Raw genomic sequence first — 14,310 nt, 5'->3', positions numbered from 1 at the left:
TATTTGCATCATAAAAGTAATAGCGAAACGCTTAGTGTGGGTAGAAGCATTTTCAGCCTTGTACGGATGTCGAGAATCCGTGCATAAGTACACATAGATTTGTTAGATGGAATAAAGGAAGGAGGTAAGAGAATTATTTGGTGTAATTCCGACGCAAACTTTTCAAAATTCAGTCCCCTGATCTATTTAAAAGAGCCGACCAGAAACACAACAGTTACTCTCTTAAATTACATTTAACAATTATTCATATGTACATTATAATATCAAATGTGTTCTGGCGTCAAATTTCCGTATTCGTTGCGCCGCTAACGATGTCGTATTTTAGCTTCGTTGATATTTAGTTTGATTTTTAAACGGTTTTATTTAGTTTGACCCGTACGGAATTTATTTGTTTATTTATTTGGGTCAAAATTAGAAATTGAAATTTAAGCACCTTCCCGTTGTCAGATTGATTTGAAATTTGGTACACACATTTAATTTAGATGACAATACAATATAATAAAATAAATAACATTATAAATCTAAGATGTGAAAGAAAATGGCGGATTACATATTTTTCCTTAACCCCCTCAATATGGGTATCAAATGAAAGGGCACACTAGTAAAACACGATGATTATGTCAAAATTTGAAATTCAAGATGGACGCTGTTCCAAAATGGCGGACTAGGTACATATTTTTCCAAAACCACCACAATATGGGTATCAAAAAACCGTTTAACTTTTTTTAACTAAAGTTTTTTAAATGTATTTATTGATATTTTAAACACTGTAGGTAAAACTAACTCGTACGATAATAAAATGTATAAAATCGTATAATTTATAAATTTTATGCAAGTTACTTGCACTTGTATAAACAGCTATTAGAACAAGTTGTTCATATTTTACTTTCCGACTTTAGTTACTGGATTTTTTTAGAGCGCATTCACACGATAACTTTTATATAAGCGAAACGGATCTTGTTGCAGTATCGATGCGTGACGCGGTCACATGAGATACACAAAAGAACCTTTATAGACAAATGCGTATTAATTAAAAGGAGATATATCATAATCGCCACGCTTAGTAGGCGTGTTGGCGAACGCAGTGTGGTATTATGGTACGCATAGGGCGCTGGTAGCCATCCTCTGGAAACTTATTTGTGTGCAATGAATCAAATCACCCATCTTCGTCATCTCGTTCCTCTACCGCTGGGATACTACCGTTACAGAGAAAGTAAACACATAAATATTAACTCGGAGAAAAATAAGATTTACTACCTCTTATTTTCTTCACAGGTAATTAGTTATAGGCGTAACATATTTAAAGGGGTAAGTGTAAAAGCTTATTTGCTGTCAATTATTGTACACTACACAATAATCATTGGTTCCAGAAATAACAACTTATTGTTTAGTAAAAAGAAGTATTTTAAAATTCGAATTATTACATATAAAAAATAATTATTGTTTACTATCTGTTCGTGTAGAATTTGTGTTGCCAGAAGTGTTGGCTGTCATATTGCAATAAAACAAATAATTTGATGTAACATTATTCAGAGTTATCACTATACACAGTATGATTGAAAAGAGGTGTAAAAGAGTAATAATATAGGTTGGAATAATCAAATCGAATACTAAACTTAAATAACTTCTATCTGGTGAAATTTAAGTGGAATGATATATATCGCGTGGCAGTGTTGTGTGGAAAGGTCTTTGTCATGTAAGCTGCTTAGATATTATTATGTTCTGTTAGCGTTTCATACAATACGCTCATGTTTGTTTATCATTACGTTATATTATTAAAAGGTCTAAACCTTCGCTTTAAATTGTGGACTTTCAAATTTATGACCTTAATACTTAAGTCGGCAGTGCTTTTAGACTTAAAAATAAAAGTGTCTAATATAATGTTACTCGGTAGAATGTTTATGTATATTATATAAAACATATTACAATCAACATATATACAAACAACATTATATACAAATAACATTATAACATTATATATAAACATATATTATATACATCCTGTATAGATTTACAATAGGTCTGATAGAAAGCGACCTGGGTCTTGCATCTTCCGATGACCTTTGTGTTCATCTGTACACCTTGTGACTTAACCTCCCATGCTGCGCTTGTCGATCCGTGAACCAAAAATCCTCTGCTGTCATCAGTACTCCACTATTTGGTCTGCCCGCTGCTATTACAAATTCTACATCTTCCGAGTTATTTCTGTTACTTTCCATTTCTCTCCCCCTTACTTTTGATACGATCTCATAATGAAATTCTGAAGATAGCCGTCTCGTTGAGTGATTGTGATCTTGCCAATAATGCCCAGAATGAGAGACCACGTTTCGTTACCGCAAATCATCACTGCTCACGCATTGGTAGTAGTCCTTCATCTAAAAGCAATCGAATAAATTGCGTAGAAATGACAAGCTAAATCAGGATAGAATAGAATAAATCAGATGCCTAGATATAAAATTGATTACCATCATTCACAAGGCTTTCACCGTCGCTCTCAGAAATTTTTTTATGACCCCTGGTATTGGGAGTCTCTTGTATGTCCTCTCTGTCTTGGGTACATTATTTTTCTTAATAGGTTTTCACCTGATAATTTTATTTTCATCCTCAACTTTTGTCTTTCTCAATATCTTCCATACTTTCTTTTATTCGTCGTATAATCGATCACACATTTTCATACTTTATTTACCTTTCTTTCATCACCTTCCTTACTTTGCCTTCAGAATACTACTTTGACATTTTTATTTTTGTTTTAATTTTAATTTTATATTTTTTCCATTTAATTTCGTCTATATATATATATATATATTCCAAAGTCTACCACGTTGTAGCTTATTTATTCACAACCTATAAAAGGTGAACAATGAAAACGACATGCGAAAATCACATTGGCAAAAGGAAAGTTGAAAGGCCTTACAAAAGAAAGAGACATGAAATTTTGGAAATCACAAAAACCAAGACAAAAGATAGGGATGGAGTACGTTGGTAACGATTCCAAAAGGCAACGATTCCAAATGAAAGAAGAAGAAATTAGTGACTTTACTAATCCTCTTCTTCTTTTCAGCCGATGGACGAACACTGCAATGAATAGACTTTCCACAAAGATAGCTACGATGACTGATCCTGATATGGGCTGCTTGCATCCGGCGACTTCCTGCGATCTTGAATATATTATTGATCCACCTAGTAGGGGCACTACCCGAGCCGCGTCCACCGTCTCGTGATCGGCATTCGAGAACCTTCGGTTCCACGAGAGACACGCCACGCCCACTGCCATTTCAGACCAACGATTTCTCGAGCTACATCGATGATCTTAGTTCTTCTGTTGATCTCCTTATTTATGTTTCGATCTCGCAGTGAACTTCGAGCATAGCCCTTTCCATTGCTCTCTGGATGACTTTCAGCCTTCTTATGAGGCCTGTTGTAATTGTTTAACTAATAAAAAACATTAAGGAAACTCTGAACCTTACAGGGAATGTATTTTTTAAGGATTTATGAATGAATTATGTCGTTCATTCATTCATTGAATTAAATATATTCTTCTTTTGCTTTTCAGACATAAAATTCTTAAATTACTAACAACAACAATTTTCGGATTTTAATGAGATAATTAAGACAAAACAATGGCAATAGTAATCCTTATTCGAGCGATACGTATTTAAACTTCGTCTGCATCGCCCACAAATTCGGATATCATTCTACTTACATCATCAAAATATCCATTATATTAAAATTATGTATCACAAACCGCTGCCTTTGTTTGATCGAGTAATATACGTGAGAGATAATTAATCCATCAATATTATATATTATTTCCATTAATAAATTATTATTAAATATGTATCTTGCTTCCAAAAATTATATATACACGATATTTCGCGCTTTACAATAATTGTATTGAAATTCTGTAAATTAATTTTATTTTTATTAATAAATTCATTTCCGATTGCATAAAGTTATTGTTTTTTGTAAGCACCTGTCGGTGGGAATGGAAAATTCTCAAGTGGTGATCACAAGCTTATAGACATGGCTGGGTAAGCCTTTCTATTAGGTGGTCCTAAGAAATAGTTAGGGCGGCAATCCGTTGGATGGAAGCAAAACAAGGTCAACGACGTAGCTTTAAAAATAGAATCCATAAGATCTAGAGTGGCGATCGCAATAGACGCCGCGTACCGCCCCCCTGCTTATTAGCAAAGCAATACAGGTCATAGTGGCGATCTTAGGAGATGTCTACGTCATGGTGTGGCATGACCATGATGAACAGACTATATGATGTTTTCAATCAACTCAATCTCAACGAATTTATTGATCACTTGGGTTTGAGTTAGGACCTTGATCTTCGTAAAAAAATAACAAGTATAGAGATATTTAGATTACATTGTCTACAGTTGAAAGCATTTAAATTGATGGTGGTCGTATTTATATAAGTTTTTCAACGAGATGCACTAGTTGTTTAAAACCTGTACTTAATTGATAAGCCGAGCCGTTTAGACACGGAGAGTGAAGCCGCCGCTGGATGTTCGTACGACATGGTCTAAGGTCGCGGAAAATCATTCATGTCATTAAATCTATATTTTCTTCAATTCGGAAAAATAGTAATACATATGAGGTTCCTGTGGGAGCCATCGAGCTTCGCTAATTTAAAAAAGGTGTGAAGTTAGACGAACTCTACGCTCTGCCATGTTATACCCGCGGAATCTGCGAATGATACAAAATTGAATGTGAGTGGAAAAAATATGGATGGAAAGAAATATACAGTGGAAGGGTCGAGATAGGACCATTAATAATTTAGTTATAGAATATAATGAAATGAAACATACAAAAGTCATAACATAAAACAAAGAAAAATAATATATTATATAATCTCCGATATTTTAGGAATGAAGTAGAAGAATGAAAGGTGACAGTTGAAAGAATGACAAAAATGCTTAAGTGGTGAAAGATTTTATGATAGATAAGAGGAAAGAAGAAGCTTAAAACATATGTGAGAGAAGAAGTCAAACGTAAATGAAAATATACTTGAAAAAATGATCACCCGAAATTTTAACATCCCTGTCGCACATAAAGCAGAGGGAACGAGAGACCCCCAGAAACTGAGACCAACAAAATCAAAAGTAATCTGCAAATGCCATTTGGACAGAGTGATCATGTTACTTCTTCAAATAAATAATCATTAACAAAAAATGTTAAATTATTTATTATAAATATTGTTACGACCGTGCGTTGGGGATAGAGAAATGCACTCAATAAAAATACAACTTTTTATTTTCTGCGATTCTGCACATAGCAGCTCGTTCTCTACGTTTCTCACTATTGCGTCTTCTTGTTTTTCACTTCTCTTATGGTGTACACTGACTTATAATATCCCAGTATTGGCTTTTATAGTCGTAACTGGCATTCTAGAATGTAATTTAATATTTGAAATTAATGACATTGTTAATTTTCTGAGACTTTAGTAGCACAGCCAAATATCATTGGTGAATATAAAGCTCAACGAATCCGCTGGCTTGGTCACTTGGAGCGAATGGGATCGGATCGGAGCGTGAAGGTAGCGTACCTGGAAAAACCGAGGGGTCGAAGACCAGTGGGTAGACCTAGGTATCGCTGGATCGAGCGCGTTGATGCAGACTTGCGCGAATTGAATTTCAGCCAATGGCAGACGATGGCGCAAGATAGAGGAAAGTGGAAGTCTCTCGCTTCGGAGGCCAAGACCCACTTTGGGTCACTGACCTAGCGGAGTAGTAGTAGTAGTCAATTTTCTTACAAGCCAGCTGCAGTATAAAACCTCTGCAGTCGTTATATATTCATTCTAATCGATTTTAGTTATACAAAGTTTTTGAATCTTTTCTAAACATTTTGTGTGTGATAGCAATATTGACGTATCCTGCTTTCGTGGTAATATAATAATAAAAACTCTTGTTGAATAACTCTTTATAATCTCGAATAAAGTTTAATGTTTCTAACACGAAAGCAAGATGGTATCCTGGGTATTGTTTATTAGAATAATTGTTATTCAGAAAATGATGAAAGCAGGCACTCGCGGGCTTCGTATTCGATTAAGAATTTACTCGCCCCGGGGGTGTCGTGTGCGAATGAATTATTTGTATGAATCTCAACTCGGAATTATGATTTTCATTTCCCTCTAACAATTTTAATTATTTGTTAATTTTAACTGTCTTCATATTTAAATGACTTTGTTAATTTTTTGACTACGATCTTTTAAGAATTTTCTGTCTATTGTCTGATGTAGGATTTATTAAATTTTATTATAATTCATCGTGTATTAAATTCAGTAAGTTTATTAAACAAAAACGAGTTAAAAAATGTTATAGTTTCGTTAAGAAATTTTTAAATAACAATAATGTTTGTGAATGAATTGTCTACCAATGTAAAAGTGGATCAAAAAGAAAATCTCGTCTTAGTGTGTTGCAGGCTAGATCACGGTGCGTTCGAAACCTACGAATCTTTAACTTAAAGGTTATAGGCGAGATGAACCTGATTGTATTCATATTGGGCTTTTCTAGCAATCTTTTCACGATGATCTCTCTGATGATTTCTCTTTCAGGGCATTTCCATCAGGTTGTGGCTCTTTTAAATTCTATCAACCAGCTTCCGCGGTCTTTGGTGTATATCATCATTTATCGATAGATATATCTCTTACAGTATTTACAAATAAAAATGTTAATATTTTATGTTTACGATTTTTAATTATTGTACCTACGTAAGTACACTCGCGTGCAAGCAAATCGACTCACTCTCCAAGCGCGCATTCAAAGCCGATTTGAAAACACATTTGTATGATTTTAAAGCTTAAGAATTAAGCTTTTCATTGATAATGAAATATATACGTTGGCAATAGTTTTAAAAGCAATCTTAACTAGAATGCAGCATAAAAGAAAATTTACAAGATTGAGGTGATTTAAATGAGATAAAAAAATATGCACACAGTATTTCGGAATTGTTAAAATTGATTTAATTAACATTGGGTGTTAGCAATCTTTTGTCCTAATGGCGGATCGCATTCGATTTTCTATCGAACCAATTTTTTTATGGTCGCTTGGGGAATGGCATCCCACTATTTTATGAACGCGCTTTAGAGCTCGTTGATTGAATCATACTTACGGATTCAATCGGCATAAGTAACATAAAAAAATGTTGTAAATTAAGTTTATTTAAGTAATTAATAGTGTTATCGTAAATAACCTCACTTGATATTAAATTCTGGAGTGTAAAGTAATCTGCTTAAACGCAGCTGCGGTATAGAAGTAAGTCTTGCAATCGTAGATCTCAGGTTCGATTTCCGAGATCTTATATAATTCACATTTTGTGCCTTAATTATGTAGAATTGCCACAGGTCACGGTATTTCAAAGAATGGGCAGCAGTGTCCTCTGCATGCCATGATACAAAAAAAAATATAAAGAATAAAAAAAATAAAAACTGTATGTATAGAATTGTTAAAGATACGGATAAACAAAAAAGCAAAATAATAAATGATAAAAAACAGTTCTTGAGGAAATGGAAAATAGGTGATGCATGAAAGATTGAATGAAAAGGAATGAAAGATTATGTGAAAGAAGAAAGGGAAACCAGTAAGAGATATCGAGTCGGACAAAAGCATGAGGAAATAAATAGATAAGTAAGTAAATAAATTATTTAGTAAAAAAACTGTCTCTGTGAATCCACGACAGTAGTACTACGGGAAATCTTTAATAGCGAGGGCTGTTATAAAAAAAATAAGACATCGCGTTGACAATCGTCGTCAATAAAGCTCAAGCTACCTTAAAAAAGCCTATTGCACCTAAAAAATAAAATAAAAAACGTAAAATATATGATCTGAAAACTGTTTAAAAAATTTTCTCAATTTCGAACCTTCAAATTTCACTGTGTTTCTTTCTGTGTATTTCTCTCTCTCTTCAACCAGGTGTTCCAAATTTTCGTATGTATTTCTTCTTCATTAATAAATAAATAACAGTTTAAAGTTGTAAAAAAGAATTACGTTAGAATAAATAAGCGCTTATAGTACAGAGCGTGCGGTGAGAGCGGGCAGATGTTACATAAGAAACCCGCCCGACATCTCCTTTGTCTTGTCGAGTTAATAACTTGTGTTCTGGGAATAAAGAGCGTCTCGAAAGGTTTAATAACATCTCATACAAAGTACAACAAATACCTTGGGAGGAATTTTAGGTTATTAACACACTGAGTGATTTTGTTTTTATCAATATTATTATGTTTTAATTAATAAATAATAAAAATATTCCATTATATTTTTCGTTACTAATACGAGATAATTAAACCTTTAGACAAACAGACTTTGGCAATTGTAATAGACAGTCTTGCCAATTTTGAAAAAATATTTAAGTGTCCAGTACCCGAGAGTTTAAGTGACAAGTAAGAAAAGGACTAATAGTTAGCCACTTCCGCACATGCAGTGGTAGTCGTGCAACAAAGTGCACTCACTCTGTGTTTGTCACTAATCGGTGTAATATAACTCCTTAAGATGCCCCGTGGAGGGGTCAAACACGTGTTGAGTGATTTAACTGTGGCAGTTGTGTAATTCGCATTGTTTGCCGCATGCGCATTTATCAGCGGACTAGCGGACGGTGCACTGTGTTGCACGATTGCTGCTACATAGCGAAAGTACTTAGGATGGACTTCCGCGAAATAACGCCTGATTCCATTAAATATTTAAGTGACAATTTCACATTACTTTATAATCACAGTAGTATAATAAGTTTGTTGTCTAGCGAAGACGATGAATTTATATGGATCGTCCAATATAAACTTTTATTTATATTGTGATTCTCTTACTCTCATTTTTCTTTTTTATTTAATATTCTTTTGTTGTACACACTAGAATACATATAAATAGTTACATAATAATAAACAAAAAATTACAATGAGCGGTTTTATCACACGAGGCAATTCCTTACAGACAATCATAGTAAGGAAACAGTAGAAGTGTAAATAATGGGTATCGCGGCTATCGCGTAAAAAATATACATACACATGTATATAAAATATTATCTTATAATAAATTTGGTATGTTTCTTTTATATTAATTGCCTACTTTAAGCAAATACCCAATAAAAATTTATATGTTCTACGCAATAATGAAAAGGTAGACAACCTTCTTTACTAAATTAAAAACTTATGACGTCGGACTCCCTCGAGACTCGAATGCGCCATTTTAGAAACCAGTTTTAGTACAATAAATCCTCGTGTGACTGTATATAGGTCGACATTGTCACGCACAGTCGCAAAGGCATATGCACACATAAAAAATGCAAGGTCAAAGTCAAAATCAACAACGAAAGTTTTAGCAATAAACATAACAATTTTTGACTTAATTATATGAAAGCAATAATAATAAAAAAATCCACTAATAATGTTTTAGTTCTCGGTGTACCCGCAACCTAAAGCTATCGAAACATAAATACGATACGCAATGGGATAATAATTCACCGCTTTGCGTGTGTCACGATAATGATTGCGTGCTCCATTTGTGACGTAACACTTATTACCTGTTATATAATTATTTAGGGAAAAACACCGATTTGTTTTCCAAAATTGTTTCTGTAAATAGTCCATTTTATTTTGTTATTGAATGTAAACACCATAATGTCTACCCGTACGGATCTAAGACTGTGCCTTAAAGGAAGGCCTATGGTCTCCCAGAGAGAGCTATGCTCGGAACTTTGATGCGAAACGCTATCCGTAACGACCCCGTAAAAACAGGGAGACGTCATCTCTCCGTTACTGTTCACAGTTGCATTGGAAGTTGTCTTCAATCTCATGGACTAGAGCGGGCTCGGCATCAACATAAACGGCGAGTACATCACTCACCTTCGGTTTGTCGATCATATAGTCGTAATGGCTGATACCATGGAGGACCTGGGTACAACGATGATCTCAGTAGAGCCTCCGGACAAGTTAGCCTTATAAATAAACATGGATTACGCGAAAGTGACGTCTAATATCCATGTCGTACCTACTCAAGTAGTTGCAGCTTAACAAGTCAAACTACGAGAAAGACATCACTTGTCGAATTGAACTCATATGGGCAGCGTTAGGGAAGCGTTCTGAAATCTCTTTTTGTCTAAAATACCGTAAGGTTTAAAGAAGAAGGTCTTTGATAAATGTGTGTTGCCGGTGATGACATACGATGGTCACTTACGACGGGCCTCATGAGAAGGCTCAAGGTCACCCAGAGAGCAATGGAGAGAACTAGGCTATTTGTAGTTAAATCGTTACAATAAGAAGTTCGACAAGCGACTTGAGATCACCGACGTAACTCGTCTGAAGTGGCATTACTCGTGCCACCAACGGCCATTGGAACCGAAGGTTCTCGATTGGCGATCACAAGCTAGATACACATCATTAGTGTCCGTGCGGGGGTAGCAATGTCACGTCACACGAACTCGCGCGTGTATTGCACGGACGAGACTCAAGATGCGATCGCAAGGTTTATTGATGTGGTGAATACGGCAACCGCCGCACAGACACTGGCGCACAAACTGAGCATGCCAATATGGAGTAGGGACGAGGAAGTGATCGCAAACGTAGTTTTAAAACTGGACATTATTAGGGCGTCGTAAAGAACACTGTGACGAGCAAGCACATGAGCAAGAGTCAACTTCGGAAACATTAAAAGTAATTGTAAAAACAAGTTTGTTAAATACAATTCCTAATAATAATAAAAAACATATTGTTTAATTTAAAGATAGAGTATCTTTGAATATAGTTATATTACTTTTGTTTACTCTGTGTTTGGCACTAATCGGTGTAACATAACTCCTGAAGATGCCCTGTGGAAGGATGAAACACGTGTTAAGTAAATTAACGGTGGCAGTGTAATTCGCATTGTTTGCCGCATACGCATTTATCAGCGGGCTGGCGGGCGGTGCACTTTGTAGCACGACTACCATTGCATGTGCAGAAGTGGCTAAATATTGGTCCTTTTCTTACTTAGGATGGACTTCCGCAAGGTAACGCCCATTATATATTACTTTTGTTGTCATATAGAAAGGAATTATGATACATTTTCAAACATAACTAAAATAAACCACATTTCCGATGATTAGCTTTCAGATGTACATTAAACCAAATGCATAAACGTTTGTTTAACTAACAATTACCTTTTACCGGGCGTGATGTATTGATTAAAATGATTACAGGTGTAATTAACATTAACATAATTTAATAATGTACTCACAGATATATCAATGACACGGTCTAAATGTACATTAGCTGTGATTAAACATTTATATTAATTAACCTTTTAAAATAAACCTTTATTTCATATGTAAATAATTTGTAAATTGCAATGAATATAATTTGACTGTAATCATAAAATCAACTCTGATTCTATTTTTAAACGGTTTTATTTAGTTCGACCCGTACGGAATTTATTTATTTGGGTCAAAATTAGAAATTGAAATTTAAGCACCTTCCCGTTGTCAGATTGATCTGAAATTTGGTACACACATTTAATTTAGATGACAATACAATATAATAAAATCAATAACATTATAAATCTAAGATGGCCGCCGATATTTTTCCTTAACCCCCCCGATATGGGTATCAAATGAAAACGCTACACTGGTAAAACACGATGATTATGTCAAAAATTAAAATTCAAGATTTACGCCGTTCCAATATTAAGCGGACTAAGTACATTTTTATCTACAACCACCACAATATGGGTATCCAAAAACCGTTTAACTTAAAAGTTTTTTAAATATATTTATTAATGTTTAAGATATTTACAAAGCGAACAATAAGTGATCAAAAAGACCTTTATGCAAATAAAACAAAAGGCAAAAAGTTAAATTAATTCTGAATTACATTGAAGTACAAAAAATATTGGGGACTGTTGATTCTCGAGTGACGACCACGCGCCGGTCAATGCGGCGTAGTTTTGCCGCCCACTAGTGGACAAACGGTGTAGCTAAGATTACTATGTTAAAATATTAAAATATATGTTGTTGTGAAGTTTCTTCCTGCTTCTTATCCACAACTTTTACACTTACGAATAAAATAAATACATTTGAAAAACTTTTAAGTTAAACGGTTTTTTGATACTCATATTGAGGTGGTTGTGGAAAAATGTGTACCTAGTCCGCCATATTGGAACGGCGTCCATCTTGTTTTTTTTTTTTTTAATTTTGATATAATCATCGTGTTTTACTAGTGTAGCCCTTTCATTTGATACCCATATCGAGGGGGTTAAGGAAAAATACGTAATCCGCCATTTTGTACACCAAATTTCAGATCAATCTGACAACGGAAAGGTGCTTAAATTTCAATTTCTAATTTTGATCAAAATAAATTCCGTACGGGTCGAACTAAATAAAATCGTTTAAAATATATGATAGAGTTATAGTAAAAGTTCCAATGTTGAATAAATAAATGTTATCTTTACGACGGAATGTCGTTAGATACGGGCAGCGAAAGGTCAGTCATCGTGGCGGTCTTTAGGAAGGTCTATATCTTGTGGTGAGCGTGTATGGAGTGAAATAATGATTACAATTTTTACCCGACTTCAGTAACCAGTGTATCATCTACCGACTAGACAATCACATGACCTTTTTAAATTCACCAGAAGACGCTGGATGCGATTCGTTTTCATACCTGTTATAAATCCGTAATGAAGATCTATGCCCAACTATGGATGTCTTAGCTGTAATGACGACAATGTCAACTTGTCAAAAACACATCGCTTTTCTAGCGTCTGTGAATTTTAGTTAAAACATCTCCCGACTGTATCCTCCACAATTCCATGAATTAATTTTAGAGTCAATTGTGTAAAAGGCATAACTAGCGTAAAAATAAAGAAGTTGTAATAGGCAGTTAGATGAAATTGCTTCTGAGGACTATTGTCTTCAAACGTCGTCAGACATTGAATGCCTCGTAGACTTGGGCGTCATTTCTCTCGGATTTAATTTAAGTTGGAACGTTAAATAATTCTCGGAGCTCCGAGCGGCCGACCTTTGCTTTTCTGCGCGGAGTGGCCTTTAATTCGGCTGTTACTTATAAAATAAAATTTGTTTCTTTTTATCCCATAAGCACTGTTCGATGGAATCTGATTATTTTATTAAAATACCTTTTCTTTTTGTATGAGATTAATAATTGATGTATGAAGTATTAAAAATGGCGATGTGATAACGCTATATCTTCTTTTCAGCCGATGGTCGCCCACTATAAGGCATAGTGCTCGCCCAAAAATTGTCAGGATGACCAGTCCTGCGCTGCCTGCATCTGGCGACCTCCTTAAATATGCCGTCTGTCCACCCGGTGAGAGGTATACCTAGGCCGCGTCTACCGGCTTGTGGTCGCCACTCGAGAACCGTGTGGGAGGTCGTTTTATATTGAACTTGTCGATCCGTTACCTTAAACCAGAACCTTCAGTTCTGCGCGCTATGTTCTTTTTCAATTAAGTAAGAAAAGGATCGATATTTAGCCACTTCCCCACATGCAGTGGTAGTCGTGCAACAAAGTGCACCGCCCGCCAGCCCGCTAATAAATGCGTATGCGGCAAACAATGCGAATTACACAACTGCCACCGCTAAATCACTCAACACGTGTTTCACCCCTCCACGGGGCATCTTCAGGAGTTATGTTACACCGATTTGTGCCAAACACAGAGGGATATTGATCCTTTTCTTACTTAGGATGGACTTCGGCAAGGTAACGCCTGATTTTATTAAATATTCTTTTTAATGTAAATATTTATACAGACATTATGTTTTATTGATTTTTAAATAAATATCATCAAAATTATAATATCATTTACCGGAAACGTGAATCAAAATTATTGAATGATAATTTGAAGAATTCAATACGCCATAAACAAGCATAACGGCTATTAAAATCGCTCTGTGCGTTTGAAACATTACAGTAATGTGTTCATTTGAAATATGATCAAAATCTTGATTAAATTTATATCTGCGATAATTGAAAATGGCTGTCGTTAATGTATAATTTATAACGATTCAATACATGACCGCAAATGTATTTATTTATAAGCACTGAGTTATACACAATTATTGAGTGTATATACATACAAACTTTAAAATAGTGAATGTATAGGTCTTTCAGATATATCTCATAGATGTCAAATACAACGCGCCATAATCGTCACGTTTGGCAGAATGGTAGATGATGGCGGTGTGGTATTATGGTACATAGAGGGCGCTACTGCCCATCCTCTAGAAACTTGTTTGTGAGCAGTGGCACAGGAATCGAACCCGCGATCACTGCTTATTGCATAGCTCATTCGGTGTCAACTAATGTATTGCACACTCTATCCAAAA

Source organism: Battus philenor, unplaced genomic scaffold (genome assembly GCF_028537555.1).
Source record: "Battus philenor isolate CCGP_79_NKW_IND1 unplaced genomic scaffold, ilBatPhil1.0.hap1 SCAF_21, whole genome shotgun sequence".
Taxonomy (NCBI): Eukaryota; Metazoa; Arthropoda; class Insecta; order Lepidoptera; family Papilionidae; genus Battus; species Battus philenor.
This window is presented reverse-complemented; position numbering follows the sequence as displayed.